Source organism: Gossypium arboreum, chromosome 6, assembly GCF_025698485.1.
Source record: "Gossypium arboreum isolate Shixiya-1 chromosome 6, ASM2569848v2, whole genome shotgun sequence".
Lineage (NCBI taxonomy): Eukaryota > Viridiplantae > Streptophyta > Magnoliopsida > Malvales > Malvaceae > Gossypium > Gossypium arboreum.
Genome location: NC_069075.1, coordinates 90,813,978 through 90,840,078, shown reverse-complemented (window position 1 = coordinate 90,840,078; position 26,101 = coordinate 90,813,978). Strand labels below are relative to the sequence as shown.

Sequence of the window (26,101 nt, the reverse complement as noted above, 5' to 3'; positions counted from 1 at the left end):
ATTTTTATTATTTATTTATCTATGAGGTTATAGTACGATATTATTAGTGCATGAAAATTTTGGTGAGTTAATTTTAATGTTTTCAAGCCTGATTGCGAAAAAAGACTAAATTGCATAAAAGGCAAAAGTTACATTTTAGTACCTAAATATGTTAAATAGCTAGAGAACCAAAATTGAGGGCTTTTAAAGGGCAACTACACCCTTTTAATAGTGTTGGCCGGCCATGTGATAGATTTTAAACAAATAGTCAAAGTATTAGGTGGATGATGTCATGATTTGGTGATAAAATAATGCCGAAAAACCTAGCTATCATTTCCTTCTTCTTCATATTCTTTCTCCACAGAAAATATCAGCAAAAATGGAGTTTTGAAAGCTGAAAACTTACAGCAACTTATTCCTCTCATAATATAAGTGATCTTGATGATTTTCTTGATGATTTTCTTGATGATTTTTACATTTTTAGTATGCTTGTTTCATGGGTTTTCAAATGAGGGGTCTATTTTGCATAATGATTGAAAGTTTAGGGAGTTTCCATGAAAGGATTTGTGATGCTTTCTGAGTTTTTATGGAAGAATATGCGTCCTAGTTGTGTTATAAACAACTTTTGTGAAAGGTGTCAGCATGAAAACACTTAAAAGGACTATTTTGCATAGGTTGCAAAATAGGTGGTTAGTGTGTGAAATAGTGAGAATTTGGGATTTCTCTAGTAGTAAAAAGAGTTTAGCTAGGCTTGAAATACGAAGAAATTTGATAAAAATTGATTTTCGGGCATAGGGGTAAAATGGTCATTTTGCCAAGGCCTAGGGGCAAAATGGTCATTTTACCAAAGTTGTGAATTTATGAATGCTTAATTGTGTTTAGTGACTAAAAGGATGTATATTGTTAATATAGATCAAGATTTTCCAAGACCGAGCCTAGATCGAGGCAAAGCCAAGCAATCCGATTAAGCCGTCTAGTTAAGCACTTTTTGCAATCCGAGGTAAGTTGTATGTAAATAATAAAACTACACTGTTAATACTTGTATTCATATTGTCATTAAATTGATATTGTATGAGTTGTTAAGTTATAAATTGAGAATGCCTTGTAAGATTTGAGATAGTAGAAATATCCCGTTGAAACCTTAGGATATGAATTGGATATTCGTGTCAAGACATTGGGTGATTTGTGCGCCAGTGTAAGACTTGTCTGGGACACGGATCAGCTAAGATTTGTGCTGGTGTAAGACATGTCTGGGACATGCATCAGCACGCATAAATGAGAGCCAGTGTAAGACCATGTCTGGGACATGGCATCGGCACAGAGATGAGTGCCAGAGTAAGACATGTTTGGGACATGCATCGACCTCAACAGAGATAGCCAGTGTATGACCTGTCTGGGACACACATCGGCTAAGAGTTGTGCTAGTGTAAGACATGTCTGGGACATACATCAGCACGCATATATGAGAGCCAGTGTAAAACCATGTCTGGGACATGGCATCGGCAATATTTCCCATGTTGAAGGTTCATAGAATATCCAGTAGTATTCCAAACGGTTCAGTGGTGAAAGTTATAGTTCAATTTGATAAAGAAAGGATGATCATGTTATGAGTGTTACAGGTACCTGTGACACCCCTAAAGTGACCCTAGTCGGAAAGTGGTTTTGGGACCACAAAACCGAGTCATAAAAAAATAATTAACCATTATATTTGATGCTTATTATATGTATATAGGCATGTGTGAAAATTTCATGTTTGAATTTTGTTAATTGTAAGTGAATTTTGCTAAATAGGATTTGTGTGAGAAAATTTAGAAATGTGCTAGGCAAATGTTAAAGTGGCCTATTGATGCATCTTAGAAAATGTTGTCCTTGCATGTCAAAATACCCAAAAGATGAACTAGTGGCCGGCCATGCTATGGGATTAACCATATTATAAACACTTGTGTTAATGTGGTATGTAGGAAACAATAAAATAAAAGGTTAGTAATAAAGAAATGAAAAGGGAGGGGTGATGAAAACAAAGTTGTCTCATCCATGTTCCCCCTCCATTGCCGTGAGTTGAAGAAAGATAACAAAAGGAAACAAAAAATGCATGCTCATCCTTCTTCTTGATTGCCGAATGTGGGAAAGGGAATATTGAAGAGGAAAACCAAGGTAGTCGGCCATGGCTATCCTAGTTTAAGGTATGCATTGTGATTTTCTTTTAATTGACTATGAGATTAGATTGATAAGTGCATAGCTTATTTAACCCATGGTTTAATTTCATGCATCAATAGACAAATGTCCATTCGGCAAGTGCTAAATTGGTGTCATTTTGATAAGTTTTTTGAAAGATGTTAATTAATTGTTAAGTGGCTTAAATGATGTTTGAATGAGTAGAGTTCATGGTTGAAAAGTATAAATTGAAAGTTTCCGTGTGAGTGTATATACATTTTAGAAAGAAAGATGTTGTTGTTTAGTTGAATTTTCATTTGATAAATGTTCATTCGGTCAAATGGGAGAAGAATGAGATGAATTTAAATGTTGTGGTTTATTATATTTTAGTTGCTAAATGAAGAAAAATCGGCTAACAAGGGAGTACTAAGGCCGAATATGATTTTGAATATTAGTAGTGTAGTTGCCGAATTTGAACTATGAAGTTATTGAGTAATGTGTGTGTTTTAAGTGATAGAATTGAGTGAATGCTTGGAATGTGATATGTATGAATTATGTGTTAAATTAAGGTTTGCTAAGCTAGCTATTAAGATGAAGTGCAAATGTTAGTAATTGATTGCTAGTGTATATATGTGTACTAGCCGAGCTTTGAATTTAAATAATGGTTGGAGCACCATGTGTTGTAATGAGATTATTTGAGTGAAATCATAGATATTTATATGATGAATTCGATTGTCGATATACATGCTTAAATAAGATGCACACATGAATGAATAGATAGCTTGGTGTTGCATGTATTCGGTCATAAAGGTGCACATGAGGAAATGTTAGATTAATTGTATTAAATTGCTCAATGTGATTAAAAATGCGTATGACCATTTTGTGTTTGAGCTAAAGGTGGCCATATGACCTATCAAACTCCTTGTCATATTCAGCCATAAGCTAGCATAATGAGACTTTAATAAGTTAAATTTGTTTGAATTAGCTCAAGAGCTTAGAGGACCAAAGTTGGATAAGGGAAGGGAAAAAGTGATCGAATAGCCGCCGAAATCGTTCGACCACATCCGAGGTAAGTTTTAAGTGATTAAATGTTGAGTAAATTCAATTATAATAGGACATAATGAGTTTATTTAATAAGATATGATGTGGCCATGATATGTCTTAAACTCAAAAGGTAAGTTCCTAAGTGTTTGGACTTGGATATTTAAGAGCAAATTGTAATAATTTGCTCAGGACAGCAGCAGTAACGTGATTTTAGAAAATCACTATAAATGTTTGGTGTGGAATTATAGGCTGAATAAAATATGAAATCAAATCTTAATTAGTCTAGTTTCTTATAAAAGAGACCGTGTAAGCAAAGAAATCTCCTATAACGAGATATTTAAAGTTGTGTGAGATAGTGTCAGAATGACTCTGAAATCCCCTGTTCTGTTTTAAGAAAATCACTATAATTTGTACAAAAATGGTTACAAGATAAAATTTATATACTTAGACTCCTTAATGAGTCTAGTTTCAAATAAAATCAAATAAAACATACTTTGAATTCTGTACAATGAGAATTTTGATTCGTAGTGAAGACTGGTCAGATTAGTCAAACAGTGAAACAGGGGAAACTTTAAGAAAAATATGGTATTGATTGGCTAAACCTAAAATTCTGAAAAATTTATGGATGGAAGATATACGAGTCTATATTCAGGGAAAATTAACGGCAAGTGATTTGGAGCCTTGTAGCTCTGGTTATAAATAATTTAGTGACCATTGCTCAGGAAAACAGCTCGTAGTGAATATGTGATTTTGTTGTAAACATGGATAAAACTTGTTTTAGTTGCTCATAAGCTATTGATTAAACCCATACTTGAATTCTAATTCGTGATATTGTAAAATGATATATGAGTATTAGATGGATCTTTGATATTAAAATTTGTGAAATTGTAAGTTTATGAGTATTCGAATATGAAATGATAGTATGGCGTGAAATTGAATTATTCATTGGAAAATGATTGATGTAGATTCGGCCACGACCAAGTCTGTACATGATAGTATATGTGGTATGTGAAGTATATTTAAATAATTGTGATGTGAATACATGAAAATTTATATTTTGATTCAGGATTTTATGCGATGAATGTGAATTTGTATATATATGAGATAAGGCCGAATGGCCGATGTGATGAATGTGAAGGTGTATATATATGTAATAAGGCCTAATGGCCGATGTGATGAATGTGAAGGTGTATATATATGTGATAAGGCCTAATGGCCGATGTGATGAATGTGAAGGTGTATATATGTGATAAGGCCTAATGGCCGATGTGATGAATGTGAAAGTGTATATATGTGATAAGGCCTAATGGCCGATGTGATGAATGTGAAGGTGTATATATGTGATAAGGCCAAATGGCCAATGTGATGAATGTGAAAGTGTATATATGTGATAGGGCCGAGTGGCCAATGTGATGGATGTGAAAGTGTATAAATGTGATAAGTTCCGAAGGGCATTTGTGTCAGTACTATATCCGGGTTAAAACCCCGCAGGCTTTATGCGAGAATATTATCACTGATTAATGACCGTAGGCTTTGTGCTCGTACTATATCCGAGCTCTAAAGACCCGATGACTACGTGTGGAGATTTTGTCTGGGTAAGCCCCGAACTAAAGGTTTTGCTGAAGATTCAAGTAAAGCGTAAGATTATGCGACTTCACAGTGACAATTGGTAATAAATACGTTCAATGCGTTAAGTTGGTCAGGTATGTATTTTGAGATTATATTTAAGTTTGATTCAGACTAAATCACAAGGTCGTTATGTGATGCACATGTGAGTAAAGCAATAAGACTGTTCTATGATTATTGTGCATTTGGTCAATGTGGAAAGTTAGGTAAAAATATGTAATGTACCTATGATCATAAGAGGTCACTATCAAGTGAGAATTTATCTGCCTATTATATATGATGAGATGTGCATATTCGGAAAAGAGATGGTATGCCCGAAGGAAGAGTGAAATAAAAATACGAACAACTATGTTATAATTTGATTGTTATCTGTTGACACTGCTTAAAACTTACTAAGCATTGTAATGCTTATTCCATGTACTTTGTTTCCTCTGTTTTATAGATCTCATTTGGAAGCTACAGGCTCGGGGATCGTCAGCAACTAGTCACACTATCACTATCCACTGTTTGGTACTGCTACGTTTTGGACTATCTTATGGCATGTATAGAATAGACTAGTAGTGAGAGGATATTTTGGTTAATGTATATAAGCCATACGAAAATGGCATCTTTTGAATGTGTACTTATAGAAGTTTAAATTGTATCCCTGACTGTCTTTAGTACTTATCTAAAGGAATGTTCAAAAAAAAAAATTTTACTGTTCTGATATGAGTTTCAAGTCTGGTAATGCCCCTTTATCTATTCCGGCGACGGATACGGGATTGGGGTGTTACAGTACCTATATGATAAGCGTGAGTAACGAACTTAATTTAGAAAATGAGTCTCGAGTAGATGATAATGGGTAAGTTAAGTTATGGTTACCTTGGAGCTATAAGCATGATGGTAAATGGTGAGATTGTTGTTGTATATTTATTTATATGCAACTTACTAAGCTTTATGCTTACCCCCTTTCTTTTCCCTTTTATTTTAGTATCGCCAGGCTAGCCTAAGAATCCCATAAAGTCAGAGATATCGATCACACTATTAGCCGCAGCACTTGGTATAGTTTGATTTATATTTTTGAAGGTGGCATGTATAGGGCTAAACTAGGATGTTGTATTAAGAGAATCATTCATGGATTTTGGCTCAAGTCAAAAGCCCTTCGTTTTGTATTAAGTCTAGAATAATGGCTATTATTCATTTTGATAAATGCATATAGCGTTCTTTCTATGGATAATTTGGTGTCCATTGTGATGAAATTTGTATATTGACATGATCTTGTGTAGGTTGTGCAAGATCGGTGACAAAATGGCTTGGGAAATAGCCTAGTTTGTCCACATGGGTAAGACACACGGGCGTGTGTCTAGGCCGTGTGTGATACACGGCTCACACCCATGGGTGTGTGTCATGGCCGTGTGTCCCCTACACTTAAAATTTTAAAGACATTTTAGTACACGGGCAGGCCACACGGGTGTGTGCCCATGCCGTGTCATAAAGTCAGTGTGCATGCTAGTGGTACATGGGCAAGAGACACGGCCGTGTGTCTTGGCCGTATGAAGGACATGGTTATAGGGCACGGGTGTGTGCTTGGGCCGTGTATATTTGGTAAAATGCCCAGGTTTTTAGACACGAGTTTGGGACATGGGCGTGTCCCTAGCACACGGTCGTGTGTTCTATACCCACACGGGCGTGTGGAGCCTTGATGCATGAAATTTTTTAAGTTTTTCATAAGGTCCCGGTTGGGTTCTGAATCACCCCGGATCTATGTTTTGGGCCTCATAAGCCCGTATACGAGATAGATTGCTTGTGAAAAGAGAAGTTTTTAAATTGTTTGAGATTTCACGGTCCAATTTTATTCAATTCGTTGAGTTTAAGGCAGGTAGCACCGCGAATCCTATCCTAGCATCGAATACGGGTGAGGGGTGTTATAGTTTCACCCTTAGACTAATGGTCAATCTGAACATGTGATTCAGATTCTTGAGGATATGCTTCATTGTTGTGTATTAGAGTTTGAAGGCAACTGGGAAAAATATTAACCGTTGGTTGAATTCACGTATAACAAAAATTTTCAATGAAGCATAAAGATGGCACCGTATAAGGCTCTATATGGTTGTAGATGTCGAACTCCATTATATTGGACTAAGCTCAGTGAGAAAAAGATACACGGAGTTGATTTGATTTGTGAGACTGAAGAAAAAGTAAAAGTGGTCTGAGATAATTTGAAAGTAGCTTCAGATCTTCAGAAATCATATACGGATCTTAAATGTAAAGACATAGAGTTCCAAGTTGGCGATAGATATTCTTGAAATTTTCGCCCTGGAAGAAATTTCTTCAGTTTGGTCACAAAGGAAAGCTGAGTCCTCGATTTATCAGGCCGTACGAGATTACTGAAAGAATCGGACCTGTCGCATACCGATTAGTTTTACCGTCAGAACTAGAAAAGTTTCATAATTTTTTTCACATGTCTATGTTACGACAGTATCGATTTGATCCTTAACATATTATTTGTCTATGTTACGACGGTATCGATTTGATCCTTCACATATTATTTCCCCGACGGATGTCGAGATTCTGCTTGATATGTCGTACAGTGAAGAACAGATCAGAATTCTGGCACGAGAGATAAAAGAATTGAGATATAAGAACATAGCTTTATTAAAAGTTCTTTGGCAGTGACACAGAATAAAAGAAGCCACTTGAGAACCCTAGGAAGCTATGAGAAAACAATATCTGAACCTCTTTTCTGGTAAGATTTTTGGGGACGAAAATCCCTTTAAAGGGAGATTTGTAATAGCTCGCTTTTAATGAAATCAAAATAGTGGTTTTGAAACCACAAATCCAAAGTTGGAAAATGAATTTTATTATTATTTTATGGTCTACATAATGATAGTATTACTGTATAAAAATTTGCTTAAGAAATTTTACCGTTTACATGCTTAATTTGATAAAAAAGACTAATTCTCGTAAAGTACAAAAGTTGAGTTGTAATAGCTAATGGTATTAAATAGCTATAGGAATTTCAAGGGAAGGTCCTTATATGGTAATTAGCCTATTAATCATGATAGTGGATGAGCATTTTTTAAGGTTAATTTTGGAAATTTGTAAATAAAAGGTTAATTAAAATAAAACCAAATTATCATCATCTTCCATTATCATTTTACAACCGAAACTTAACTCAAAAGGAAGCCATTTTTGGTGTTTAACATTCGGCAACCCTAATTCCTTCAATTAGGTATGTATTTTTAATTCCTTTTTAATAATTTCTATGTTTTCGGGATCGTTGTAGCTTAATCTAGCTAGCCCGGGGACTAATTTTTGAAACTATTAAACTGTTAGGGTTTTACCATTGATGAACATGCTTGAGTTTTGAAGTTTGATGTTAGAAAATGAATTGTTGTTGTTAGATAAACAACTTTTGTAAATGAATTTTTGATGAAATTATCAATTAGGGGCTAAATTGAAAAATGTGATAAATTCATGGTAAAATTTATGAATTTGTGAAATATATAGACTGCTATAATCATGTATAGAAATCGGCTAGGCTTGGGTAGGGGAAAAATTGCATGAATTTCATTTTCCGAGCCTAGGGACTAAATTGCAAAGAAATAAAAATTATAGGGGTAAAATGATAATTTTGCCAAAAAATGTGCTGGACTAAATTGAATATGAAATATATTGAATTGGGTTAAATTAACCCGTATAGATCTAGTCAGACCTTGTACAGAGTTAGATCGAGGCAAAGAGAAAATCTCAGATTAATTGCCTCCGTATCTACGTATACTCGTTGAGGTAAGTTCGTGTAATTAAATTGAGTATTTATATGTTTTAATTGAATTATATGTATGTGATTTGTATAATTGACATGTATAAATACAAGTGCATATCCGACGACGTATGACGATTACTGAACACCGTTTGAACCTTAGGAATTCGTAGGATACGAATGACGTGTCATTAAGGTTACCGATTCTCAACTCGTATGAGCTTATCAATTTGTAGCTATTGAGAGCTTACCGATTCTAAACTCTATGAGCTTACCAATTTATAGCTTGTGAGAGCATACCGATTCATAGCTCGTATAAGCATACATGTACAGGAATGGACGGATTACAATTTAGCACATTATGTGTGAGATATCCGAGTATCAACGATATTCTAAATGGTTCAACTGGTAATGTTCTGTGACGAGATGATATTAGTTTTATACGAACTATTACAGGTATATAGATGAAACATATGGAAATGATATTATATGATATATTGAAACATGAAATGAATGATACATGAATATGAAACTTGCTTAATTATTATGTTCATCCATGTTTGTTGGCTATTATATGTGTTTTACATGGCTAACATGTTGGTGAATATGTGCTTAGGCATTTGGCCAAATTGAGTGGGAATATGCTATGTTTACTTACCTAAATTGTGACTAAATGGTAAGTTAAATTCAATGTTATACAAACTTACTAAGCTTAAATTCTTACTTTATGTATTTTTCGTGTTTGATAGTGAACCGGGAGCTCGTTCAGGTTAGAAGCTTGTCGAAGCTATATCAAATTATCCATCTACTCTTTCAGTACTTTCAGTTGTTTAATTTGGTTATAATTGCATGTATAGGTTATTTTTGCTAATATTGGCCTATATGTGTTATTGTGATTGTCGCCACATGATTTGGTTTGTGCCTTGGTATATTTTGGTATGTATATAGGTAGCCTTATCACGTTGATGTATGGCTTGATATGATAGAATGATGGAAGGTAAAATGGTGGTTTGAATATGCATTTTGTATAAGATTTGAAGCTTGATAGAATTTTTGTGAATTGGTGCTTGTTTGAATGGATTATTTGGTGTTTTTCGTGTACAAGTAATAAGTGAATTATATGACCATTTGATGCTAGTGATTAAGTGGTATAATTGGTATCAAATGGCCTGTTTTGATAATTAATCTACATGGAAAGTTTTGGTGCAAATATGCATATATGTTAGATGATCAATTGGTTATATTGAACACATGGTTAGTCATGTTTATAAATTAATCTATTTTGGAGTGTTACAAATATCCGCCTTCAAAAAGAATGTAACAGCCCGATTTTGGGTCTAGTCGGAACAGTAGTTTTGGGACCACAAATTCGACGTAGAGAAATTTATTTTTCTTATATTTTTATGGTCTAAGTTTTATGGAATGATTCTGTGAAAATTTCGTTCGAAAATTTTGACATTTGAGCACTTAATTTAGCAAAAACGACTAAATTGCAAAAAATGGGAAACTTGAGTTCTATAAAGTAGAGATGTCTAATTGCTATGAAATTTTAAATTAGGGGACCTTAGATGGTAATTAGACCATTACTTAAGTTGGTGGACAAAAATGGACATGGAGTAAGAGAAATTTTAGTGTTTTAAGAAAAGGGCATTTTGGTCATTTGGTAATTAAATGAATAAATAAGCAAAATAAAAGCCAATTTTTGCTCAAATTCTACCCGATGGCCGAAATTCTCAAGAGTGGACATAGCTAGGGTTTGTTCATCTTCAAAGCTCGATTGTAAGTCCATTCTAACCCCGTTTTTAATGATTTTCATGTTTTTGAGATCCTTGCAACCTAATCTAGCTTATTCAAGGACTAATTTGAAAGAAAGATGAAGTTTAAATTTTTTCCCATGTTAGATATTTGTGTATTTTGATGTCTAATAGTAGAAAATGCATGTTTGGTGTTAGATAGACAAGTTTTACTAGGTGATTTTTTGATGAAAATGTTAAAAATGACATTTGTAAAGGTTACAAAAATGAGTAGTAAAAGTGTGATTCAATGAATAATGTGGGCTGGTATGAGTGTGAAAATGGTTTGGCTAGGCTTGGGTTTTGAAGAAATTGAATACATTTCAGTTTACGAGTCTAGGGACTAAATTGTAAAAATGTGAAACATTAGGGGAAAAATATAATTTTTCCATAATATGATTTTTTTGGACTGAATTGAATAATGTGAGTATTAAATAAGCTAAATTTGTTATTATAGATCAAGAAAAATGAGGTTCGGACCTAGATCGGGGGAAAAACAAGGTGTTTGACGAATAGGTCTCATTCCTACTATTTTTGTACCGAGGTAAGTTCGTATGTAAATAATGCATTGTTATATTTATGTTTTAAATGTTTTAATATTGTATGAATTGTGATTTACTCTTTGGATGTATTCGACAAAGTTTCGACAAGCGAGAATTCCCGGTTGAGCCTTAGGAATAGAATAGGATATGAGTGACATGTCACTAGGAACCTATATGTTTATGTGATCCGGGTGCTGGTCTTGTACGTCCTACCAGTGGTTGGGTATGTCGGTATATGTTGAAGATACCTGACAGCTTGTGTGAGCAGCACTGTGTAGCTAAAAAATGAGCCTATATGTTTTATTAGATATAAGGTAGCTTTAGCTACATATATGGCACTTATGTGCAAGATTTCTGAGTATCCGTTAATATTTCGAGTGTTCAACGGGAATGTCAAAGTTTTGAAAGACTATGGTTATGTTGTGAGTTGGTACAGATATGTAAGTAAAACTCAAATGTAATGAGCTCGATATGTGTTGAACCCTTGGTAAGGTTGTGATTGGGTAAGCTATGATTATAAGATCTTAATAATATTCATGTCAATTTTCATTATGTTAATTGTATGTTAAATGTGTGGTTATGATGCTTATTATTTGCATAGGAACTTACTAAGCTATATAGCTTACTCCCCTTCCTTTCCATTGTCTTATAGTGTCACCAAGCTAGCTCGAGGATCGGAGATCCTCGTAGATCCACTCACACTATCAACAATTATTTTGGTACCAATGATTTCAACATTTTGAGTTATGACATGTATAAGGGACTTGGTCATTTTGTTATGTGTCATAATTGATTTGGCCAAATGTGTTGGCTTATATTGGTTAAAAGCTCATTTTGTATAAGCCCATTTGAAATTGGTTACTATTGGTATAATCAATTTATATGATGATGTTTTTCGTAGATGTGGGAGTTTACTTGATTGAGTTGATAAGTATATGATGTATGTGCATGATAGATGGTAGCATGTGAATAATGTGTTGATGTCTTGGTTGTGGCTGATTTGGTTGTATGTAAATGTTTAGATTGGTGCTATGTTGTGTTGTGTAGGTGTGTGTCATAAAGGGTGGCAAAATGGCTTGGTAAATAGCCTTATTTTTGTCCACACGGGTAGGCACACGAGAGTGTGTCTAGGCCGTGTGTGACACACAGCTTGCCCTGCGAGCATGTGTTTAAGCCGTGTGTCCCCTACACCTTAATTTTGAGAAACAGAATGCTCAGAATTAAGCACACAGGCGTGTGTCTTAGCCGTGTGGATGGCACGGCCTCGAACACGGACGTGTGCCCTGGCCATGTGAAGTCTGCACTTATTTTGTAAAAATTTAATTTTCCACATGGGCTAGCACACAGGTATGTGCCTTTGCCGTGTGATTTCAATTTGTTCTTGGGTGACAATCAGAGAGTTACACTGGTTAGGGATACGGACGTGTGTGACCAAACGGCCTACCCACACAGGCGTGTGACCCCTGTTTAATGAAAATTTTTTAAGTGTTGTAAAATTTTTTAAAGTTCTCAGTTTAGTTCGGAACCATTTCCAAAGCATGTTTTGTGCCTCGTAGGCTCGTATTAGGGACTTTATGATTAAATTCAAAAATTTTTAATTTGGACAAAAATTTATGGCTCGAAAATGTATGTTTGCTTGTGTTTAAGTCCGGCAATGCCTCGTACCCTATTCTGGCGTTGAATACGAGTAAGGGGTGTTACAAAGAATTTTGTCCTTAAAATTTCCTATTAACACGCCACTTGCGTATTCACAAAATATGCTATTTCTAACTTTAAACTAACCATCACACTTTTGCTGTGCACTCTAATTCTTATTCTCGCTAACTTTCTACTACTTTTCTTAGTGATTCTATTCACTACCATGAACTTATTCTACAACAACTTTGCTAACAGTTTCCTCTATTCACTATGACACTATTGTCTAAACAACTCATAACCAATTTTCCTAATTCTCTAGTCTTTATTGGGATTCTTCACTTATTAGCTAAATCACTTAAAATTTACGAAGGCATAGAACCTAAATCTATCAATGGGGATAAAAGAAATGATTACAAGGAAAGAATACCCTTAATGTCAAAGTTTGAATCTTGATACTGTGGTTCTGTAATAGCATAAACTTAAGCTGAACCTCTAGACTAAACCAGTGTAGCAATAGTATGAGCAATAATTCGCTGCCCAACCAGACTCCCATTACTTCCACCAAACTCTAAGTCTGTGAAACCTCTGCTCTATTTGAGCATTCCCTTAGAAAATGTTTCTTCGAACCACTTTTAAAACAAGCATCTACTAACTTACGACACTCACCAGAAAGCCTACACTTACTATGCATACAAAACGACTATTTAGAACCACTCGTCGAACCACTGTCACTAACCACTACATTACTTTGCTGCTTAGACTCACTTGGTCGAAACTCGTATCATGCACTCCTATCAAAACTTTGAGTATAACACATTTTCTTATGCGGTCGATCAAATACACCATCGGAAGTCCTCTTGCCCGATTCAGTTACCACAGAACGTGGAACTTTAGCCAAAGTCTCCTCAACTACTTTGGATTTCTCAACTAACTCATCAAACATCTCTACATTTTGTGCTACTAAATAAACCTGAATCTCACGATTAAGCCCAAAACGAAACCTCTTACAATGATCCCCCTCATAAGGAACCATCTTAGTAGTGTACTGACTAAGTTGTACGAACTCAGCCTTATAATTAGGCATTGACAAATCTCCCTGAACCAAATTACAAGCCTCCATATATTGCTCACCTAAAAGCTTCCTCTTAAAAACCTCAAGAAAGTAATTCCAAGTCAATTGATCGCGTGATTCGTAACAAGTAATAAATATTTATAATGAAGATCAAACCTAGACTAACTATCATCACGACGAAAAGGTAAGCGCACCTATCGAACAATAGTATAGTAATGGCAAGACCGGGATATCATACCCAAGGGAACCAAAAGTACTAGTAATAACTATCTTTTTATTATCTAGCCTATGAATAAAAGGGTTTGTTTATTAAACTAATTATCTAAACTAATTAACTAATTTAATTAAACCAAAGAGAAAATTTGGAAAAAGACTTGAAGAAAAGCAATTGATAAAGACGACACCCAAGGAGGAATCCACCTAGATTTCACTTGTTATCTGACTCTGAACTAGACGATTTATTCACTTGACTTGATCCGTGAGATTCGCTAACCTATGTTATTATCCCTTTCGAGACTAATAACGTCTAACCCTCAGTTGAATTAATCGAAATTTTTTTCTTAATTAAAACCCCTAGGGAAGCAGTAAATCACTCATGAACTCCCAATTAGGTTTCACCCTAATCTGGCAAAATCTCATAACCCTATTTCTAGGTGTTTGATCAACTCCGCTTAATTATGCCAAATCTACTCTTAGGTAGGGTCTATTCCTCCTCTACATAAGCACATAAAATCATGAATTAATACCCGAAATATTAACTAAGCATTAAGAGCATACAATTAAGAACAAATCAAGTATTTATCATACAGTTCAGATAATAATAACAAGATCCATCATAGGTTTTATCCCCCTTAGGTATCTAAGGGGTTTAGTTCATAATAAAATAAGAGTACATCTCAAAAGTATAAAAATAACAAAACATGAAGAAAACTCTAAAACCCCTGAAGGAATTCTGAGAGAGATCTTCAGTCTTGGAGTAGCTCCAGCTTTTGGGATGAATCGTCTGGCTTCCTTCAAGTAATTCCTGGAGTGTGGTTCTGTACTCCAGAAAAGTTCTAAAAGAGCCCCATTTATTAGGTCACACTTAGGATATTTATATAGGCTTTGGATTAGCTTTCTTCCTCCCTAAGTACCCTTTTCTGTGTAAAAAACAACTCTTTGAAAAAGGGACACGCTCATGTGCCACGGCCGTGTGACATGTTTTCTAGGCCGTGTTTGATTAGTTAAATTACACACAGCTGTGTAGGTCAATGGCCAGGCCGTGTGAATCGTGAGATCCTTGGTTGACACCCTTGAAAGACACGGGCGTGTGAGCAGCCCGTGTGGCAAGGCTTAGGCCGTGTGAACTTCTTGATTTGGTCCGTTTTGTTCATTTTTAGCTCATTTTTGGCTCCTTTTGACTCTTGGTGCTCTCCTGAGTACAAAACATGAAATAACCGGATTAAGAGCACCAAAATCCACAAATCTAGTAGTAAACATCTATAAATATGCTAAGTATTTGGAGTAAAACTATGTATAATTTGGCGTTTATCAAATACCCCCACACTTAAGCATTTGCTTGTCCTCAAGCAAAACTCTCATTTACTACTAGAGTTCATTCCTCTTAATCACATAATCATTACTGATAATGTTACACGTTATTCCACAGAAAATCATATAGTGAGAATTAAACTATAGGGGCATTAAAAGCCTTAAACAATCTAAATCGAATATTTTGATAATAAAATCATAGGTAATCTCCTTCCTCTAAGTAATTAAGTTTAGTCCTAAATATACAAGAGATGACATCCTCACTAAAGATTCACTCAAATCACTTAAAGTGTTTAAGGTTCAAGATTAAGCACTCGATTGTCTAACATGAAAAGTTATTACCATAGGCTTGAATGAAAATCAAATTTCCACCACGTGTAAATGATATGATACATTAATCAAAAGGTCTTTGCATGGTTGTAACGGGGTTTAGGTTACAGGTAAGGATACAAGCTAAAGAGACAAAGGTTAGAATCGAGATAATTTCAATATATTACCCCACTATCAAAAACTTAATTACTGAACCACAAACAAATATCTAGAACTATTTTACATGAGTTCTTGACAACTTTAGCTTGCTGAGAATTACAATAATAATACTGAGTTTTTTTTTAAGAACAAATCAAGTCAATACAATATAGAAATCATACTTCATGATTCAGTAACAAAAAATGGTGAACATAGTGAGGTAACAGTATTAAATTTAATCTCGATAGAAAAAAGTAAATTAAGTAAGAGGATTTCAACAATAATAGGTTAATGGGTTAATGACGAAGGTTAATTAATAAAAAAGGTTAGTAGGCTCAAAGGGGGTTCACTAAGGGTTTAATTATGTGGGAAGGCTTTTTATGGAGTAAATGGGTTGAATCCTAAGTGCCTTTATCATCTCAGTGTATCAAATCATACGTGTGATCTCCACATGTATAATCGAAGCAAGTTCTAGAATAACAGCTCAATGTTGACACACTCAAACCACAAAAGAAGTAAGCAAGAAAGAAAGCTATATGCTCAAAAGGCTCAAAAATCTCACCAAAAATTTGGGTTTTTGATGTCATTCCTGTATACTTAAGATTTCAAGATAATACCTCAATTTAGGAAAAATAGTCTAAAAAATTTTATTTCTCAAAATATCAACTTATCATGCTCGATTCTTTAAGGTCCTATAATCAAATAATCATGCATAATTCCCTTGGTCTAATTCACGACATATCAACAATAATTATAGATCAATCAGAATTCATTCTATCAATATTATGAGAAAATCACTTAAGCACAAGACCAAATTTAGGGATTTGAGAATAATGCAAAAAGTTAGGTTTCATGTTCACCCCCCACACTTAAGATGTACATTTCCCTAAATGTACAAAGATAGATTATTCAAAATAAAGAAAATCATAAGAGGAAAGGAGGTGAAACTCCCTGTTATATGGATGCGGAGCTTGATTCTAAGGCTGGAGTGTTTGGGGAAAGTAGTAGCTGCCATTGTTCTTAGCTAGATGAAGAAATTGGGTCGTTGAACATAGCACTCGTGAGGTATTATTTCCCATTTGATTCCTCATTCCGTAAAATATTCCTAGCAGCTTTGCTTGGAAGTCTGTAGAATCATGAAGAGCTTATTAAGAGTTGGTGTGGAAGAGAGCGTAGTGGGATTACTTGTTAGAAATACCAGAAAATGAAAAAAAAATTACTAATATAGATATGTATTTCAAATTAAAATAATAAAATTGAAATGAAAATAAAAATAAAAAAGAAAAAAAATAAAAATAAATAAAATAAAATAAAATAAAATAAGAATAAAAAGATAGGAGGATTCAACGATCCTCGTCAGTGGGGCCCTCAGGTGGTGGCGCTGGGGTGGCAATGTGAAAGTGCTGGCACAGCTGCTGCATCATGGCCTGCATATCGTCCATCTGTCGGTCCCATCGCCGATCTCGCTCGTGAATCATCACGAACTGTGTAGTGCAATACTGCTCGAAGTGGGTGAGTCGGTCAGAAAGGTGTGCCAATGAAGCAGCCGCATGAACTGGTCGTTCCTTAGGTGGCACGATGGAAGGCTCCTCATGCTGTGGGGGAACATCATCAGGAATGTCCTCAAGATCCTCCTTGTCAATGGCATGAGAGAGACGGTACTGAAGAGGATCAGTCCCACGTCGGCGCTCGATCATCCTCATGTGTAACATAGTCGTGATGCCCTATGGGGACATCTGACCTATCAGTGTAAGCGCTGATGACTGAGCCACAGTGTTGAGGAGACCGAAGTGTTTGGCAAGGCGCGTCACGTAGGGGCCGATGGAGATCACTCCCTTCCTATGCCACTCGGTCTGATGGCGAATGGTGAAAGCAATGAAGTATGCCAAGTCAGTCACGTGTGCATTCGCCATGCACCATAAATAGTAGGCGTCGTGGGTGTTGACGACGCCGGTGCTCTCTCTCCTCCCAGTCAATGTGTTTGCCAATATGGCATAGAGATAGCGTAAAGAAGGAGCGATAGCTGAGGCTTTCGAGCGGCTGGGGTTGTAGGTGGAAGAGAGTGGTGCCAAAGCTTTCCAGCATAAGGAGGGAGAAATGTGGATATTTCATGGTAGTGCATTCATGTCTTTCTCCTCCATAAACTCATCGGTGTAAAGTCCCAGAGCGACTCCAAACTCTGGGACACTCATCGCGCGAACTAGACCGCCTAATCGGAAGTGAATGGTGCTTGGGTCGTCATTGTTCGTCATCACCACCTGTAAATGAAAAGTAGAGCATAATTCTAAGGTTAGCTCTAAATAAGTGGGCTCGGTAATAACGAAGAACCGCTCCCATGGGTCTATGGACAGAAGGGTGCGGATGGCATCAGCTAGCTGAACTTGCTCGACGGTAGCCCAGTCAATGCAGCGACCTATAGTGAGGGGTCGTGCGCGTAGTATCTGAAATAGTTCCTCCTACGAAGCTTTCGAAAATTCAAGGAACGGGTACTAAACTTCAGCTATAGCATGTACCGAGGAAGAACCCGGTCCCCTACGTCTCTTTGAGGATGGGACTGCAGCCTTCTTGCCTTTCAATGACGACATAATGTTCTTGAAAATTCATTGATAGAATCCAAGATACATTAGTAGTTAAGCAAGAGGCTTAAAACTAGCATATGCTATTTAGTAGCTTAAACAATTCAAATATAGAAAATTCTAAAGCAAATTCCTAACTTATCTAAAACATATTTGTAATAGTAACAATATCTATGTAAAGCATGTAGAATACTAATGTAGCAACACAAATTGGAAAAATAAGGTTGAGAAAGTGAACCAAAGGCTGCTGTAGGGCGGTGCACGGGCATGTTGGTGGCGAGCACGGGCATGTGACGCGGGGATATAGCCATGTGGAGGAAAAATTGAGGGTATAGAGAGGGCAAAGTGGGGATTAATGCAAGGGGAGTAGATTTGAGGGTGTTTTGGGGGTTGGGGAAGTGAAAATCTGAGGAATGGTGGCTGGAATAGGGATTAGGGAATGGGGAAGGGTAGATTTCGACTAGGGTTTTGAAAAGGGGAAGAAGATGAACTGTGGTTTGCTTATATAGGGGAGGTTCACACGGCCTAGGGCCACGCCTGTGTACTTTGAGGGTGAGCCCGTGTTTTTCAAATTTTGCAAGTTAGGTCGTGCCCGGCTACTATCCCACGCACATGTGTCTTAGGCGTGTGGCGAACATGGCCATGTCGCATGGCCATGCCTAGCTTTGTTCGCTTCTCCCATGCCCGTGTTATGGTAGCACGCCTGTGTATTATTGTACACAGCTGAACGGCACGGACGTGTCTCACACCTGTGTCGAAGAAACAGAATCAAGCCTTGTCCCTGGCACGCCCGTGGTTTTCCATCCCCACGCTCGTGGTCTCCTATCAAGCTCACCCACGACCATGTCTCACTGCCGTCGGGATTTATCGCACCCCGAGTTTTGGGGAAATTATGTCATGCTTCCATACGACCGTATCGCACGACCGTGTCCCTTCCCCTGTTTGGCCACGACTTTAGGCACGCCTGTGTGCCTGGCCGTGTATGCTGAAAAACTTTGCAATTCAAAGATTAAGTTAATGATTCAAAGTGTTAGAAATTAAAAATAAAGAAATCAAAATATGTTAGTGCTCGGGTTGCCTCCCGAGAAGCGCTTATTTATAGTCTAAGCTTGACTTACCTCTCTATTGAATGATCATGGTGGTTTGAGGAGTTCATACTCCTCATTCCTACTATTAGCCTTGACAAAATAAGGTTTGAGACGGGTATTGTTTACCTTAAAAGTGCCGAACTTGGGGTGACTTACCTCAACCGTACCAAATGGGAAAATACTGAGTATCGTAAGAGGGATTTCCTCATTTGATGTGGTAGTGACAATGTGGGGATCTGCAGCATTTAGTAAGACTTTATCGCCAAACTTAAGTTGATTAGGAGAGATATCGGGCTTGTTTTGGCGTAGTTTCAGTTTATCATGTGTTCTCGGTTTGTGTGCTCGCCATTCATCTAGCTCCTCTATTTGAAGCCTTCGTTCCTCATGGGTGTCTTTATTTGCTACTTGATAATAGTGCACTGTCTCCGTTGTCTTGGTTCGAGGAGGTTCCTGCAAGAACGATTGAATATTAGTTTTGTCATCGACAAGTTTCATAGCATTATCTTGAGTCTTAGAGGTTTTGACTGAGTTGCGTGCTTGGAGTGTTACTGCGTCGTCTCCTGCACGAAGTGTTAGCTCTCCTATGCCTACATTAATAATGGTTCTGGCAGTTGCTAAAAAGGGTCATTCTAAAATTAAAGGTACCTCGTTATCCTCATCCATACCTAAGACGACAAAGTCTACTGGGTAAATAAATATATCAATTTTAACGAGAACATCTTTAATAATACCTTTAGGAAATCTAAACATCTTTAATAGTACCTTTAGGAAATCGAACTATTTTGTCAGCCAATTGTATGCTCATCCTAGTCTGTTTGGGTTTACTGAGACCTAGTCGTTTAAACATTTTATACGGCATAACATTTATACTTGCTCCTAGATCAGCTAAAGCATTATTCACAGATAAACTACCAATTAAGCAAGAAATTGTAAAACTCCCTGGATCTTTCAATTTGTTAGGTAGCTTATTCTTTAGAATAGCTGAGCAGACTGTATTGAGTTCCACATGCAATGTAGCGTCTAATTTTCTTTTATTGCTCAGAAGTTCCTTTAAAAAATTTTCTGAGTTGGGCATCTGCGACAGAATTTCAATAAAGGGTAAGTTAATATGTAATTTCTTTAAGAGTTTGACAAACTTACCGAATTGTTCTTCTGTTCTGTCTTTCATCATCGCTTTAGGATATGGCATACGAGGTTCATGATTCGTACTTACCTGTTTAGGATCATCGTCGTTTACCTCTTCTCGACCTTTTTTCATTCTGTTGTCTTGCTCTAATTCTGGCTCCGGTGCAATGAATCCTTCCTTATTTTGAGTATTAATTGCATTAAGGTGTTCCCTCGGATTAGGTTCAGTATTACTTGGTAAGCTACCTTGTGGTCGTTCGAAGATTAGTTTGGATAGCTGGCCTATTTGAGTTTCGATTCCTTGGATCGATGCTTGTTGATTCTTAAGTGCAGTCTCGGTATTTTGGAAACGGGTTTCTGACACCGAGATGAATTTAGAAAGCATCTCTTCAAGGTTTGGTTTCTTCTCTTGTTGATAAGGTGGCTGTTGAAAACCTTGAGGATTTTGTGGCTTTTGATTCCCTTGACCACCTCAGGAGAAATTTGGGTGGTTCCTCCAACCTGCATTATAAGTATTACTGTATGGTTTATTTTGAGATTGGAAGTTATTGTTACCCATATAGTTGACTTATTCTTCTGCAGTTGTAGGATTGAAGGATTGGTATTCTGTATGCACACCTCTGCCACTTGAGTCATACCTCATTACTGGATGTACCTGCGTAGAACCAAGTAAACCGCCAATCTTTTTATTGAGAAGTTCTACCTGATTAGAGAGCATGGTGACTAAATCGATGTCATAAACGCTGGTTGTTTTCGTTGGCTTTGTCCTCATAACTTTCCACTGATAGTTATTCAATGACATCTCCTCTATAAATTCATAGGCATCTTCTGATGTTTTATTGTTGATGGTTCCGCTAGCAGCTGCATCAACCATTTGCCGAGTCGAGGGATTCAGGCCATTATGGAATGTTTGTACTTGAAGCCAAAGCGGTAACCCATGGTGAGGGCACCTTCTCAGTAAGTCCTTGTATCTGTCCCATGCATCGTAAAGTGTTTCTAAATCCATTTGCACAAAAGAAGAGATATCATTACATAATTTAGCTGTTTTAGCCGGCGGAAAATATTTTAGTAAAAATTTCTCGGTCATTTGTTCCCAAGTAGTGATAGACCCTTGTGGTAATGAGTTCAACCACTGTTTAGCTTTGTTTTTCAGTAAAAAGGGAAACAACCGAAGACGTATGGCATCATCAGAAATGCCATTGATTTTAAATGTATTGCAAAATTCCAGAAAGTTTGCTAAGTGAGTGTTGGGATATTTAGCCTGCAAACCATCAAACTGAACAAACTGTTGTACCATCTGAATAGTGTTAGGTTTTAATTCAAAAGTATTTGCAGCTACAGCAGGTCTAACTATGCTAGATTCAGTTCCTGTTAAAGAAGGTTTAGCATAATCATACATAGTTCGTGGAGCAGGATTTTGATTAGCTGCAATTGCGGGAGGTAGCTAATTGCCTTGGTTTTCAGCCATCTTGTCAGTTTGGGGTCGAGTATTGTCTTCTCGCACGTTCTCTATGTATCGTAAGCTGCGCCTTATTTCTCTTTGATTTCTACGAACTGTGCGATCGATTTCTTCGTTAAAAAGTAATGGTCCTGACGGGTTTCTTCTAGTCATAAACTATAAAAACCTGCCAAGAGAAAAAATAAGTAAATTAATAAATAATAATAAACTAAAATTAAATTGCAAGAAAAAATAAATGGCTAAAGTAATAAAAATTTAGCGTTCCTAATATTTTGAATCCTCAGCAACAGCGTCAAAAACTTGATCGCGTGATTCGTAACAAGTAATAAATATTTATAATGAAGATAAAACCTAGACTAACTATTATCACTATGAAAAGGCAAGTGCACCTATCGAACAATAGTATAGTAATGGCAAGACCGGGATATCGTACCCAAGGGAACCAAAAGTACTAGTAATAACTATCTTTTTATTATCTAGCCTACGAATAAAAGGGTTTGTTTATTAAACTAATTATCTAAACTAATTAACTAATTTAATTAAAGCAAAGAGAAAATTTGGAAAAAGACTTGAAGAAAAGCAATTGATAAAGACGACACCCAATGAGGAATCCACCTAGATTTCACTTGTTATCTGACTCTGAACCAGACGATCTATTCACTTGACTTGATCCGTGAGATTCCCTAACCTATGTTATTATCCCTTTCGAGACTAATAACGTCTAACCCTCAGTTGAATTAATCGAAATTTCTTTCTTAATTAAAACCCCTAGGGAAGCAGTAAATCACTCTATGGACTCCCATATTAGGTTTCACCCTAATCCGACAAAATCTTATAACCCTATTTCTAGGCATTCGATCAACTCCGCTTAAATATGCCAAATCTACTCTTAGGAAGGGTCTATTCCTCCTCTGCATAAGCAGATCAAATCATGAATTAATACCCGGAATATTAACTCAAGCAGTAAGAACACATAATTAAGAACAAATCAAGTACTTATCATACAGTTCAGATAATAATAACAAGATCCATCATAGGTTTTATTCCCCTTAGGTATCTAAGGGGTTTAGTTCATAATAAAATAAGAGTACATCTCAAAAGTATAAAAATAACAAAACATGAAGAAAACTCTAAAACCCCTGAAGGAATTCTGAGAGAGATCTTCAGTCTTGGAGTAGCTCCCGCTTTTGGGATGGATTATCTGGCTTACTTCAAGTAATTACTGGCGTGTGGTTCTATACTCTAGAAAAGTTCTGGAAGAGCCCTCTTTATTAGGTCACACTTAGGGTGTTTATATAGGCTTTGGATTAGCTTTCTTCCTCCCTAAGTACCCTTTTCTGTGTAAAATACAATTCTTTGAAAAAAGGACACGCCCGTGTGCCACGGCCATGTGATGTGTTTGCCAGGTCGTGTTCGATCCGTTAAATTGCACACGACTGTGTGGGTCAATGGCCAGGCCGTATGAATCGTGAGAGCCTTGGTCGACACCCTTGAAGGACACGGGCATGTGAGCAGCCCATGTGGCAAGGCTTAGGCCGTGTGAACTTCTCGAATTGGTCTGTTTTGTCCCTTTTTAGCTCGTTTTTGGCTCCTTTTGACTCTTGGTGCTCTCCTGAGTACAAAACATGAAATAACCGGATTAAGAGTACCAAAATCCACAAATCTAGTAGTAAACATCCATAAATATGCTAAGTATTTAGGGTAAAACTATGTATAATTTAGCGTTTATCATCAATCTATTAGAAAAAAATACCTATCCTAACCATATTCCACCAACGATGAGCCTTATCATCAAGTAAGGACACAACACAACCCAACTTTTCCTTGTCAGAACAAGACATTTGTTCAAGGATCTTTCCAACTCCTTCCAACCAATACTCAGCCCTGATCAGATCAGTACCTTTTATTCTAGAAAACTCTTTACCACCCAAAGCCAGAAGATGTTCAAGCGGTAACCCACGGCTAACAGGTGTAGGATTGGCAGGTGCAGAAGCACAATTAGCACCAGCAATCCATTGAAATGCTCCTATCATGGCTTCTATCAGTTATATTTACTATAGGTGGCAGTACAGGAGGTGTGGAAGATGTACCATCTTCTTGAGCACTAGCTCTGACATTAACACGTTTAGGAGACATATCTAATAATCTAACATACACACAAACAAAGAAATAAATAAACGATGTAAGTGGCAAGGAGATGATCCAAGTCTCGTTCATGCAAGAAAACTTTAGGATTAAAGGCAATGTGTTCCCGTTCTTACCCCACATGCAATTCAATGAGAACATTTCAAACAATCAAATGTAGTACAAACAGAGTTATATCAACAATTCCAAGAATATAGGGAAATTTAGATTCATAAGTTTCGAAACTCCAAACACATAATAATTACCTAGGTCTGAGAGTTCTTGAACTTAGAGCTCTGATACCACCAAATGTAACACCCTATACTTGGCTTAGTCGTCAAGCCCAAATATTAGGATGCCACACCACCGTCTAATGTCATAACCAACAAGTAAAAGCTCATTACAACAAAATATCCATCAGTTTGCTACTCGTATCGATCTTAATTCAATCATACTAGCTAGTTATCATTGTCACGTGCTAAACTTATATTAAATAGTCTTTATAAACATATTAAAACATGCATAAGGTCCACTTAGCAAAATTCTCAAACTAGGTCCGTAGGTATCAATACAGACACTAAAGCATCGATATCTTCTTTAAGTGATACCGATACCACTTGAAATAACGATACCTAACTTGCATTCTGTTTCTTGATTAAAAATCAAGGTATCAAAAATTATCTGTACCTATCATGAAGTATCGATAAATTTATCCCGAGTATCGATACTCGAGCAAAGGTATCGGTACCAAATCTCTATTCTGACTTATTGCACATTTCAAAACACAGAAGTATCAATTTTAAAACCCTTTTATCGATACCTTTGCCCCAGACCTAAAAAATGCAACATATATGAGCTATTAATCCATTCCAATTTAGTTCCTAAACATCTTACATCAATTAATTTGACAAATAATCATTCAATGACCTAATTAACAGTTCAATATCACAAAACTGTGTTCGAGCAAGTAACGTAAATCCATTCTCATGTTCATAAACCCAAGCATAATAATAACATGTAATCCTGATAAACAGAACCAAAAACCAACAAAATGTCTAGAAGTTAAATTGGCTATAAAAAAGTCTACCACATTGCCTTTTTTCCCAAAACGTAAATAAATATAGAACACCTACAAAATAATACAAAAGTCTTGCTTGGATCACCTTTGGGAACCACACCGCTCATACCAACACACAACTATTCTGCAATGGTTAAAGAAAGGAGTGTGTGAGCTTAACAAGCTCAGTGAATGCCTAGAACAACTATGATGCAATCGATTCATCAAGTATTAACAAAAAAACCATATAGCCTAACCTTAAAGTTCCAACTTCAGTGTCATGGTAAACATATTCACTTTTAAGCATATGTTCTATTTCACATATAGTTACCTAACATTCAAGCATATATCATAATATTCAAAAATAGGTTTCTAAATAAATTGCATAATTGTCACACATCATATAAACACATATCACAATGCATATATTCATAATTTAAGATACTTTAGATAGCAACCGCATACTTATTTAGGCATATATCACTTTACACATATATACATTTTAAGATAATTTTGCACTTGAGCTATGAAACATTAAAGTTCATTCTATCATCACTCATTGGATACGCAGATCTCCAACACACTAAACATAGACTCATAGAGTCAAACATGTCCCAAAAGTGAAGCATAAAGCTAACACTCTCCTTATTTCCCCTCACATGTCCTGTTGAATGGAGTTTAGCTCACATTTTTTTATCCCTCCAACATGTCCCAGGGCCTCAAAGCCCAAAATCACTGTACATATAGGTGAGTACTCACAATCCTATGACATGCCAACTATATCCAATGGTTTCAAGATTACAAGGCCAAAATATCTGAAGTCAAACACATATCACTTATCGATTATTATTGCAAAGTCACTGCAGATTTGCATCTTTAGCAAAACACTGTCACTAACATTTAACATATATATAACATGTACATATTTTCACTTTCACAGCAGTTATCATAACCACATATCATGTGTTATAGCATCTCATCTCAATTCACATATTCACAAACACATAAGCACTTTATTCACAAGATAACATAGGTATGAGAAAGCTTACACTTGGAATATATAGTAGGAGTTTAGGCTACTACT

At 36.3% G+C, this 26,101-nt stretch overlaps 1 non-coding gene across 1 annotated transcript; it reads left to right on the top strand.

Annotated features, from left to right (window-relative positions):
- Positions 1-21,309: 21,309 nt before the first annotated feature.
- LOC128294388 (small nucleolar RNA R71) lies at positions 21,310-21,416 on the top strand. The gene has a single exon (XR_008284700.1). It is a non-coding gene; the product is annotated as a small nucleolar RNA R71 (small nucleolar RNA).
- Positions 21,417-26,101: the final 4,685 nt, after the last annotated feature.